This window comes from Sciurus vulgaris (genome assembly GCF_902686455.1).
Source record: "Sciurus vulgaris genome assembly, chromosome: 3".
NCBI lineage: Eukaryota > Metazoa > Chordata > Mammalia > Rodentia > Sciuridae > Sciurus > Sciurus vulgaris.
Genome location: NC_136463.1, coordinates 40,793,950 through 40,806,074, shown reverse-complemented (window position 1 = coordinate 40,806,074; position 12,125 = coordinate 40,793,950). Strand labels below are relative to the sequence as shown.

The following is a 12,125-nucleotide window of genomic DNA, read 5'->3' as shown; positions in this document are numbered from 1 at the left end:
CTGAGATTAAAAAAGAAAAAAGAACAACAGAAGGAACATTCAGCTCACATGGACCACTGAAGGAGAATTACTCCAAATCCTCCTGTGTCTTCCTTTTCCAAATCCAGTTAAGTTTGGAACCCCACCTCCATCAGTCTTGCATAGCCTTTTCTCACTCTCTTGCTCTCCTTTGCTAGGTTCTTACCTGCTTCTCTTCTGAAGTTTTCATGTTCTCCTAATTCAATATTTCCCAAACTTTACCAATCAAGTGTCCTATAGGCAATGGAGAGTGAATACAAATGCTAGAGGTATCCATAGGTGGGGAGGAATTTTATGAGCTTGAGATTGCTTTAGAAGTCTACTGTTTGTCATACATCATTCAAATACTGCATTATACTATATCTATTCCTATTTGCATATTTTCTAACCCCAGCAAATCAAATCAAACTGACACTCTAGAGAGATATGCTAATTTAATTTTGGGCTTCACAAAACTCGGTTTAACTTTTTGTTCAAACTAAAAATGACAAATATCTTGCACACCTCAATCTTGTAAGTCATTCTAAAATACTAGCTCTGCTATGCCATTCTTCTGATCAGATTTCCTGTATGACTACCCATTATCCACTGGATATGCTCTTACTTAGAATGGTATCCCCTAGATAAGCCATGTATGGTTTCCTATGATGTGGCCAAACCTCCCTTTAAAATTGAACTCTCCTCTGTTCCTCGGCCTAAACCTGGCCTGCATATGAACTGTGAAACTACCTGTGAATAGTAGGTATTATGGGGATACCGAAAAGAATGTGACTATTAGGAATCCTCTTGCCATTCTACCTGCCTATTCAAATTCAACCCATCTTTCCAGACCCCAAATAATTCTCACCACTCCATGAAGCCTTCCCCAGTAGTCATAGCCTAGTTCCACCTACTCTGATATAGCCAATTTAAATACTTCTTCAAAAAAGAGTATACACTTCTATCTCCATTTCCTTACTGACCACTTTTACCTTAAATCTGTGCAATTAGGTGATAGTCCTTACATTCCTAAAAGTGTTCTAAGGTCATGTGATCGACCACGGGTTGAATTCAGTGGACTATGCCCAATTATTATTCTTACTTCAGAGTCTGACACTGCAGACCACTTTGCCTTCTTAACATCCTCTCTTCCCTTACATAGATTGAGCATCCATAATCCAGAAATCCAAAATCCAAAATGTTCCCAAATCTCAAATTTTTAAACAGTGACATGATGCCACAAGTGGAAAATTATACATCAGACCTCACGTGACAGGATGAGCTAAAAAATACTGTATAAAATTACCCTCAGGCTATGTTTATAAGGTCCATGTGAAACATAAATGGATTTTGTGTTTAGATCTGGATCTCATCCCCAAGATATCTCACTAAGGTATACACAAATATCCACAGTTTAAAAAAATTTTGAAATACTTCTAGTCCTAAGCAATTTGAATAAAGGCTACTAAACCTTCAAAATACTACATTCTCAAGATTCTTCTATTTTCCTGAAAATTCTTACTGTCTCTCCTCTTATCTCACTTCCAAAAGTTTTCTATGCTCTGTTCTCTGCCTTCTCATTTCTCCCATGTTGTTTCAAAGAGGGACGCCTCAGTCTGTACTTCTGGCTCTGACCTCTCTGGGGTTCTCTGCACCTTTTTGTTTTTGTTTTGAATTCTGCCAGATCAATATCCAGATCTGGGTTGGCTATTTGAAAACACATCAAACATTTCTTTCAAAAATATGTTTTACCAGAAAAAACAATGTGTTTTATGTCCTTATATTCCTCTCTACTTTAGAGAACTGGGCAAAAGAATTAGGAAAAAAACAATCTCTAAGATATCTGGAGGGCCCATCTCTGTTGGACAAGGTTCTTTGACTGCTCATCTCCCCCAGAAAATAATCACAATGATACTTTACTCTTTCTTCCATTTTGTAACTTCTGCATGTAAAAGGAGGTGCCCTTTTCCCTTCTGTGTGTCAAGAGACAATACTTTTCAGTCTTCCAAGTCTTCCTGATCCCAAACAGCTTTACTTGTGTCTCGAGTGTTGTACCCACACAGTGCTGATCTCATAATCTACTTTCCTTCCCCCTAGCACCAAACCTGAGCTATGTTAGCATTTTAATAGTGTGTCCCATTTCCCTCTTATAGATCTCTGACATTTTCATGAGATATTCCCTTATGAAGATGAGGGAGTTGGGTAAATGATGAAATAATCTTTATTCTAATACTTGAAGATGTGTGCAGCAATTGACATTTTTCAAAATACCTACACATTAATTATCCTCACTATAGTCCCTTGGAGTAGGTGGAGCAAAGTATTATAAATTAAATGAGAAAACAGGCAGAGAGAAAGGGGTCACAGTCACATAAAACTAGGTGATGATAGAATTCACATCACAATCAGCTCTTCTGAGTCCTTCTCCAAGGCTAGTTAATCCACATGATATAATCTTAAGTGTCTGCTCCTGTCTTATTCTATTATTCTGTTTTTCTTCTTACCTTTTATTTCCCCTGCCAGCTCATATACTTTTCTTGGCTCAGCTGACCATGCTTCCAGAAATGTCAATAAGCCACCTCTGCCCCAGCAGCCAGAGTCATCTGACAGAAGAAAGAAATTTTTATCTATAAGAGGCAATGTCAAGCCCACAATTTAAAGAAACAAAAGCACACAAAATAGGCTTGTAGAAGCATGATATGTCAAAGGGAAGGAAAGTTATATCTGATCTCCTAGGAGAATCATAGTTGGATTCTCAAATATGTTCAGGTTTTCTGAAAGATATACCTGGTCATCATAACAGAAAGGCATCTCAAAAATGAGTGTTATGAATGAGAAAAAAAATCTCTGGTGGGTCTATAACTCTGAGGGAGGAGAATAAGGAAGGGTAGAAAGTGGGTGGAACATAACAGTGAGCAAGTGCTGTTACTATCATAGCATACAACTCCCATTGTACAAGTCAGGAAGAGGAAAGGTCAAATGACTCATTCAAGCTTGCATTAACATAGTGAGTTAGCACCTTGCATTTATACTCATTCATACCACAAATATTTGTTTACATGTATTACATGTCAAACATCATTCTAGGTACTGGAGCTACTGAAATGGACACATATACACATACACAATCCTCTTCTATTAAGCTTACTTTCTAATACAAGGAGATAAACAAATATATGTTAATATATGAGGAGGTGAAAAAGGTAAGTAGGGTAGAAATAGGACAAAGAGTAACAGAGGGGGCATGTAAACTGTTCTATATGAGGTGATCAGGGAAGACCTTTCTGAGAGAAGACATTTAAAAAATACTTGATGTGACTAGAGAAAATAAGGTTCCAGGCAGAGGATGCAGAACATGCAGAGGATGTGAGGGGAACACATGGGGAGTTTCTCAGAGAATACATTTTTCTTCTAAAATGTAGCCTCATTTCACCATCTTAAAAAATTTGTGCAGAGGATAAGACAGATATCATCCCATTAATATAGATTAGGAAGCTCATGCTTCGGGAGAGTAGGTAACTCAATCAGGTAAACCAAAGAGCCAAGAGTCAGATTCACATCTACTAATTCTACAATTCATGCTTTCTTGACCACATGACATTGCACTGGGACCAGCACCCTTAAGTCATGATTTAGACTCATCTTCTCCATTTCTTGGCACCATAAAGACTGAGGCACTCTCCCTGTCCCACACCACTTCTCATACCTACACAGTGCATGATGAGAGCATCCTCTGTACCTGCCTGAGGGTGCGTGACATCACCACTAACATACTTGATGGTGTTGAGTCTGGGTCATTGTAACCCAATTCGGGAGCACTCTCATCTTCCCCATCCTCAAGGTCCCTGGACTCGCTCTCCTCAGAGGGTAAGCAGAAGGACTGATAATTGTTGGACTCCCACCAAGCCATCCTTTGACCTGACAGAGTCAAGAAATTGGAGCACATTTTGTACTGCTATTCACAAACAATAACTACCAAGTAAAATGTAATTAGAAACTCACCCTGACTGAGGTTTTTTGCTCATTTGTAAATAAACAAGTTTTACTGATTAGCCTGTCTCCTGACTACACTTCAATAATGAGCATGTTTTTAAGAACATGACTAAAAGGGAGTGTTCAAATAAATGATTCCTCATTGGCTACAATAAAACCTTTAAAATTTCTTGTTTCAATAGAATGCATCTTCTCTGCTTTAGGCACTCAAGACTTCTCCCTAAAGTAGACTAAATGTTAAAGTTGAATCTTTAAAAAAAAAAAAAAGTGTTCTGTGGAGCAGAATGTGGTGGCACAAACTTGTGATCCTAGCTATTCAGGAAGCTGAGGCAGGAGGATCACAATTCGGAGCCCAGCTAAACAATTTAGTGAGACCCTGGCTCTAAATTAAAAAATAAAAAGGACTGAGGAAATAAATCAGTGGTAGAGTGCCCCTGGGTTCAAACACTAGTCCAAAAAAAAGTGTTCTGTTATCAACAGGAACTACCAGATTGATAATTTTGAATTTTTAAGTGATTCTAGTGGAGGAGACAAAATGTCTATGTCACTGGAAATGACAGTATTCTCTAGACATACTTTAAATTATGTTCAGCTTCTTCCTTTTCCTTCTTCTTTTCCTCTATTAGTCTCTTTCTCTTGGCTGCTGCTTCTTGTCTTTTTTTTCTGTCTTTCCTCCAGGTCTTCTGGGCTCAGAATCCTCTTCCTTTTGGTAGACCCCTCCAAGAAGCCTGGGATAAGAACCTGTAGGAAGGACAAGATCCAAAGCCAGGAAGGTCAGGAATTTCCTGTTCCTCCATGAGTTTCATTCATCCCCAAAGCAGACTCTCCACAGAGACAACATGCTTAGGCTTTCACAAAACACTGCATCCCTGTGTGGTGGACACTGGCAGCAAGATACTTCAATTTACTGTTCATATTATGAATCTCTTTGGCATGGTGGCCACTGTGTTCTAAATTCAGTCAAAGTACTAGCATGAATAGTATAGTCATTTTGATTCATTTCATGAGCAATAAGGTAATTCAGAAAAGATACTTTTTTTCCTTGATTTAAAGCATACACTGTAGGATACCAGCTTGTGATGAAGGCATTTCATTTTCTGTTGCACCAATATTGATGAGTTTGGGTTCTATACATGTTCACTTTTCAAAGGACAGAGCATTGGCCTAAACCCTTTTGGTCCACCGTACAAGATGTGGGAATCTCTGCTGGATCCCTCTACATTGCTGAGTCTCAAATCATTCATCCATTCCACATATATTCCCAGTGCAAATCTCACTGACTTAAGATCTCCTAAGAAAATCTCAATGTTTTTAGTCAACTCTTTTCCCTTTTTCTATAATATTAAAAGGAACAAGGAACAAATCTATGAGAAAATTTAAAAAATCACAAAAAATAATTCCTTACATTTATAATATTCTCTGTAGATCTCACAAAGCATCTGCATGTTTCTTACCTCAATCCTGGTATAACTAATCCCATGTATGAAAAAGGAAACTGAGATTCACACAGGGATTAAAGGGTTCCTCAGGAGACCTCAAGATGGAAGACTAGAGAGTGACTGCATCTCCTGATGCTCCAGAACTCAGGATTCAAGAAGGGAAGGTATTGAGAGTCTCGGACCAACTCAGAGACACTGGGTGAGTCGCTCCCACTGGGTGAAGCTTGGCCTGGGCAGCAGGCCGGGACAGGGGGCAGCTTCTTATAGCAGAGATGGGCAGCTAGAGGCTTTCTTGAGCAGCCCGGCTCCATCCAGCAGCAGGCCCATTCCACAGCCAGCTTCTAGAAGCAAGCCCGGCTAGTGAGAGGCTTTCCGCACATACCCAGTCCCCAGTGGTGGGCTAGGGTCCAGTCCGCAGGCAGCTTCTTGGACCAGTGCAGGGTAGCAAGAGGCTTTCCCAAGCAGCCCAGCTCCATCTGGTGGCAGGCCTGGTCCACAGCAGGCTTCTTGGAGCAGGCGCGCCTAGTGAGAGGCTTTCTGAGCACATCCATTCCCCAATACCCAACTCAGGGGTGGGCCAGGGGCAGCTTTCTTCGGAAGCACTGCATCATCAAGTTCCTCCAAGACTTCAGGCTACTGAAGGTTAGGAGGTGATATACTGGAAATCTACAGGGACACTATAAGCCAATAGAGGAAATCTGCAATATCTCAAAGAGTCCCACTGATATCTGACCAATATGAGAAAACAAGGGAAGAAAATATCCCAAAAAAACCTAGATGCTATATCAATAAAACCCAATGACAGCATGGCAGAAGAAATGTCAGAAAGAGAGTTCAGAACCTATATAATAAAAACAATCAGAGAGCAAATGAGGAGATGAAAGATCAAATGCAGGCACTAAGGATGAGATGAAAAAGCAAATGCAGGCATAAAATGATCACAATCAATCAACAGTTAAAAGAGCAAATATGAGAAACAAAAGAACATTTCAATAAAGAGAGATACTGAAAAAAAAAAGAAACCATTGAAATGAAGGAAACAATAAACTAAGTTAAAAACTCCATAGAAAGCATAACCAATAGGATAGAACACCTGGAAGACAGAACCTCAGATATTGAAGACAAAATATTTAATCTTGATAACAAAGTTGACCAGAGAAGATGATAAGAAATCATGAACAGAATCTACAAGAATCATGGGATATCATGAAAAGGCCAAATTTGAGAATTACAGGGATTGAGGAAGGCACAAAGAAACAAACCAAAGGAATGAACAAACTATTCAATGAAATAATATCAGAAAATTTTCCAAATCTGAATAATGAAATGGAAAACCAAGTACAAGAGGCTTATAGGACTCCAAATACACAAAATTACAACAGACCCACACCAAGGCACATTATAATGAAAATACCTAACATACAAAATAAAGACAGAATTTTAAAGGCTGTGAGAGAAAAGAATCAAATTACATTCAGGGGGAAACCAATAAGAATATCAGCACATTTTTCAATCCAGACACTACAAGCTAGAAGGGCCTGGAACAACATTTAACAAGCCCTGAAAGAAAATGGATGCCAACCAAGAATCTTATACCCAGCAAATCTTACCATCAGATTTGATGATGAAATAAAATCCTTCCATGATAAACAAAAACTAAAAAAATTTACCCAAAGAAAGCCGGCATTACAGAACATTCTCAGCAAAATATTCCATGAGGAAGAGATGAAAAACTATGATGCAAATCAACAAAGGGAGGAACTAGTCTAAAGGAATAGCCATATAAAGGAGAAACCAAGTCGTGTCAAAAAACAAAAATGAGCCAACTGGAAATACAAACCATATCTCAATAATAACCCTGAATGTTAATGGCCTGAACTCATCAATCAAAAGACATAGACTGGCAGATTGGATTAAAAAGAAAAATCCAACAATATGCTGCCTACAAGAGACTCATCTCATAAAAAGAGATACCCACAGACTAAAGGTGAAAGGATGGGAAAAAACATACCATGCCCATGGACACAGCAAAAAAGCTGGAGTATCCATCCTCATTTCAGATAATGTGGACTTCAAGCCAAAACTAGTCAGAAGGGATAAAGAAGGACATTTGATACTGCTTAAGGGAAGCATAAATCAGCAATACATAACAATCATAAATATCTATGCCCCAAACATTGGCTCATTCATGTACCTCAAACAAATCCTTCTCAATTCCAGAAATCAAATAGACAACAACACAATAATACTAGGTGATTTTAACACACCTCTCTAACCACTGGACAGATCTTCCAAACAAAAATTGAATAAAGAAACCATAGATCTCAATAATGCAATCAATAATTTATACTTAATGGACATATATACAATATACCATCCAACAAAGAGTGAATACACTTTCTTCTCAGCAGCACATGGATCCTTCTCCAAAATAGACCATATTTTATGCCATAAAGCTTATTTTAGCAAATACAAGAAGATAGAGATACTACCTGATATTCTATCAGATCGTAATGGATTGAAAGTAGACGTAAATGACAGAATAAAAAACAGAAACTACTCCAACACCTGGAGATTAAATAATATACTATTATATGATGAATGGATAACAGAAGACATCAGGAGGGAAATAAAAAAAAATTCTTAGAAATAAACGAGAACAAAAACACATCATATCAAAATCTCTGGGACACTATGAAAGCAATACTTAGAGGAAGATTTATTTCATGGAGTGTATTCAATAAAAGAAGAAAAAAATCAACAAATAAATGACTTAACACTACAACTTAAAGCCCTAGAAAAAGAAGAACAGATCAACACCAAAGGTAGTAGAAAACAGGAAGGAGTTAAAATCAGAGCTGGAAATCAATGAAATTGAAACAAAAGAAACATCAGAAAAAAATTAACAAAATAAATAGTTGATTCTTTGGAAAAATAAACAAAATTTATAAACCCCTAGCAATACTAACAAAGAGAAGGAGAGAGAAAAATGAAATTACCAAAATTTGGAAAGAACAAGGAAATATCACTACAGACATGAGTGAAATATGAAATATAATTAGAAGCTATTTTGAAAATCTATACTCTAACAAATCAGAAAATGTCATCAACAAATCAGAAAGACATCAACAGGTTTCTAGAGACATATGAATTTCCTAAACTAAAAGAGGACATACACAACTTAAATGGATCAATTTCAAGTATGAAATAGAAGAAGTCATAAAAAGCCTACCAACAAAGAAAAGTCTGGGACCAGAAGGGTTCTCAGCCGAGTACTACAAAACCTTTAAAGAAGAGCTCATTCCAATACTCCTCAAAGTATTCCATGAAATAGAAGAGGAGGGAACCCTCCCAAACTCATTCTATGAAGCCACTATCAACCTGATACCTAAACCAGACACAGACACATCGAGGAAAGAAAATTTCGGACCAACATCCTTAATGAACATTGATGTAAAAATTCTCAACAAAATTTTAGCAAGTCACAGTCAAAAATGTATTAAAAAGACAGTGCACCATGATCAAGTGGGTTTTATCCCAGCGATGCAAGGTTGGTTCAACATTCAGAAATCAATAAACATAATTCATCATATCAACAGACTTAAAGTGAAGAATCACATGATTATTTCAATAGATGTAGAAAAAGCATTTGATATTATATGGCATCTCTTTATGCTCAAAGCACTAGAAAAAATAGGGATAGTGGGAATATTCCTTAATATTGTAAAGGCCATCTATGCTAAGCCTATGGCCAATATCATTCTAAATGGTGAAAAAATGAAAGCATTCCCCCTAAAAATTGGAACAAGGCAGGGATGCCCTCTTTCACCACTTCTATTCAACATTGTCCTTGAAATTCTAGCCAGAGCAATTAGACAGACCAAAGAAATTAAAGGGATATAAATAAGAAAAGAAGAACTGAAACTATCCCTATTTATGTATGACATGATTATATATTAAGAGGAACCAGGAAATTCCACCAAAAAACTTTTAGAACTCATAAGTGAATTCAGTAAAATAGCAAGATATAAGATCAATGCTCATAAATCCAGTGCATTTTTATACATAAGTGATGAATCTTCAGAAAGAGAAATTAGAAAAACTACCCCATTCAAAATAGCATCAAAAAAATTATTCATAATAATTTGGTTAGATTGGGAATCAATCTACCCAAAGAGGTGACAGACCTCTACAATGAGAACTACAGAATGCTAAAGAAAGAAATTAAAGAAAACCTTAGAAGATGGAAAGATCTCCCATGTTCTTGGATAGGCATAATTAATATTGTCAAAATTGCCATACTACCAAAACTGCTATACAGATTCAATGCAATTCCAATTAAAATCCCAATGATGTACCTTACAGAAGTAGAGCAAGTAATCATGAAATTCATCTGGAAGAATAGTAAACCCAGAATAGCTAAAGCAATCCTTAGCAGGAAGAATGAAACAGGGGGTATCACAATACCAGAACTTCAACTATGCTACAAAGCAATAGTAACAAAAACAGCATGGTACTGGTACCAAAATAGACAGGTAGGTCAATGGTACAGAATAGAGGGCATGGACACAAACCCAAATAAATACAAGTTTCTCAAACTAGACAAAGGTGACAAAAATATGCAGTGGAGAAAAGATAGCCTTTTCAACAAATGGTGCTAGGAAAACTGGAAATTCACATGCAAATAAACCCCTATCTCTTACCCTGCACAAAACTCAACTAAAAATGAATCAAGGACCTTGGAATCAGACCAGAGACCCTTCATCTTATAGAAGAAAAAGTAGGTCCAAATCTTCAACTTGTTGGCCCAGGATCAGACTTCCTTAACAGGACTCCCATAGCACAAGAAATAAAAGCAAGAATCAATAACTCAGATACATTCAAACTAAAAAACTTTCTCTCTGCAAAGGAAACTATCAGTAATGTGAAGAGAGAGCCTACAGAGTGGGAGAAAATCTTTGCCGCCCATACTTCAGATAGAGCACTAATTTCCAGAATCTATAAAGAACTCAAAAAACTCTACACCAGGAATACAAATAATCCAATCAACAAATGGACTAAGGAAATGAACAGACACTTCACAGAAGAAAATCTATAAGCAATCAATAGACACATGAAAAAAATGTTCAACTTCTCTAGTAATAAGAGAAATGCAAATCAAAACTACACTAAGATTCTATCTCACCCCAATTAGAATGGCGATTATCAGGATACAAGCAACAATAGGTGTTGGTGAGGATGTGGGGGAAAGGGTACACTCATACATTGCTGGTGGGGCTGCAAATTAGTGCATCCACTCTGGAATGGAACCACCATTTGACCCAGCTATCCCATTCCTTGGCCTATACACAAAGGAATTAAAAGCAGAATACTACAAAGATGCACCACACCAATTTTCATAGCTGCTCAATTCACAATAGCCAGATTGTGTAACCAACCTATATGCCCTTCAATTGATGAATGGATAAAGAAACTGTGGTATATTTATACAATGGAATATTACTCAGCTATAAAGAATAATAAAATTATGGCATTTGCAGGCAAATGGATGAAACTGGAGAATATCATGCTACGTGAGATAAGCCAATCTCAAAAAACCAAAGGAAGAATGATATTACTGATATGCAGATGATGACACATAATTGGGGGGGGGGAGGACACAAGAATGGAGGAAGGAGGGACTGTATACAGGGAAAAGAGGGGTGTGAGCAATGGGGGAAGGGATAAATAATGGAATGAATCAAACAACATTACCCTATATAGATGTATGATTACACAAATGGTATGCCTTTACTCCATGTGCAAACAGAGAATCAACATGTATCTCATTTGTATACAATATAAATAAATTTAAAAAACAAATAAAAAAGAAGAAATAAAATCCCTTAGCTGTGAAATGAATAAAAAATTTGTACCTAAAAAAAAAAGGATTCCCCAATTCTCTCTGCTACAAGATGAACAAGGAAGGTTTTTGTGAATCTAAGATCAGTATGCTCTTTTCAGTAGAATTAGTGTGTATAGAAAAGTAGAGAGAAAACAGGCTTGCAAATAATATGGCAAAAACAATAAGGACAATAGTATGATTTTTTTTCTTTCCTTAATTTTTGCAGTGCTGGGGATCAAACACAGGCGCTCAAATGCTAGGTAAGAGCTCTACCTCTGAGCAACACCCCTGGCTGATATAGTACTCTTAAATAGCACTTTATGCTATCAGAGCAATTTCACATCTATTACCATATTTGATTTTTGCTGCTGTGTAAGGGAGTAGAGAACACATTAACAGTACCATTTTAGAGATGACACAAAGGCCCAATGAGGCTGAGTGATCTTCCAAGATCATGAATCAAATGATAAACATCCAAGACCAGTAACCACAGATAGACAAGATAATGATTCAAAAGTGAAGTGCAGGCTTTTCTCTCCCCCCTGACTTGCTTTCTTTCTCCTCCTCGCTTTCTACTCTCTCTAACATGTGCCCTTTCTCTTTCCTTTCTCTTTTCCTCTCATTTTCTCTCTTACCATGCAGGGAGACACTCTGTTTGCTTAATAAACTCCTTTGTGAAAAAAAAAAGTGTAGTGTATTTAATAGCACATGTTACCAAGTAATGTATTTTCACAGAATTATGAAATCAGCTGTAAGTATGTTTTCCCTAGAGAGAATAAAATCAAAACATTTTCATTCTCAAGAGATCAATT

At 37.2% G+C, this 12,125-nt stretch overlaps 2 pseudogenes across 2 annotated transcripts in view; both read right to left on the bottom strand.

The window, feature by feature from the left end:
* Positions 1-208, bottom strand: part of LOC306657580 (SH3 domain-binding protein 5-like) — a 55,213-nt pseudogene extending 55,005 nt beyond the window's left edge. The window contains exon 1 of the transcript in view: positions 185-208. The product of the transcript in view is annotated as an SH3 domain-binding protein 5-like (transcript). The remainder of the gene's footprint in view (positions 1-184) is intronic.
* The window catches only part of LOC306657579 (chromodomain-helicase-DNA-binding protein 1-like), a 116,885-nt pseudogene that overhangs the window by 54,439 nt on the left and 50,321 nt on the right, over positions 1-12,125 (bottom strand). Inside the window, exons 14-18 of the transcript in view lie at positions 4,567-4,731; positions 3,815-3,908; positions 3,704-3,770; positions 2,502-2,600; positions 126-214 (exon numbers count right to left, since the gene is read on the bottom strand). The product of the transcript in view is annotated as a chromodomain-helicase-DNA-binding protein 1-like (transcript). The remainder of the gene's footprint in view (positions 1-125; positions 215-2,501; positions 2,601-3,703; positions 3,771-3,814; positions 3,909-4,566; positions 4,732-12,125) is intronic.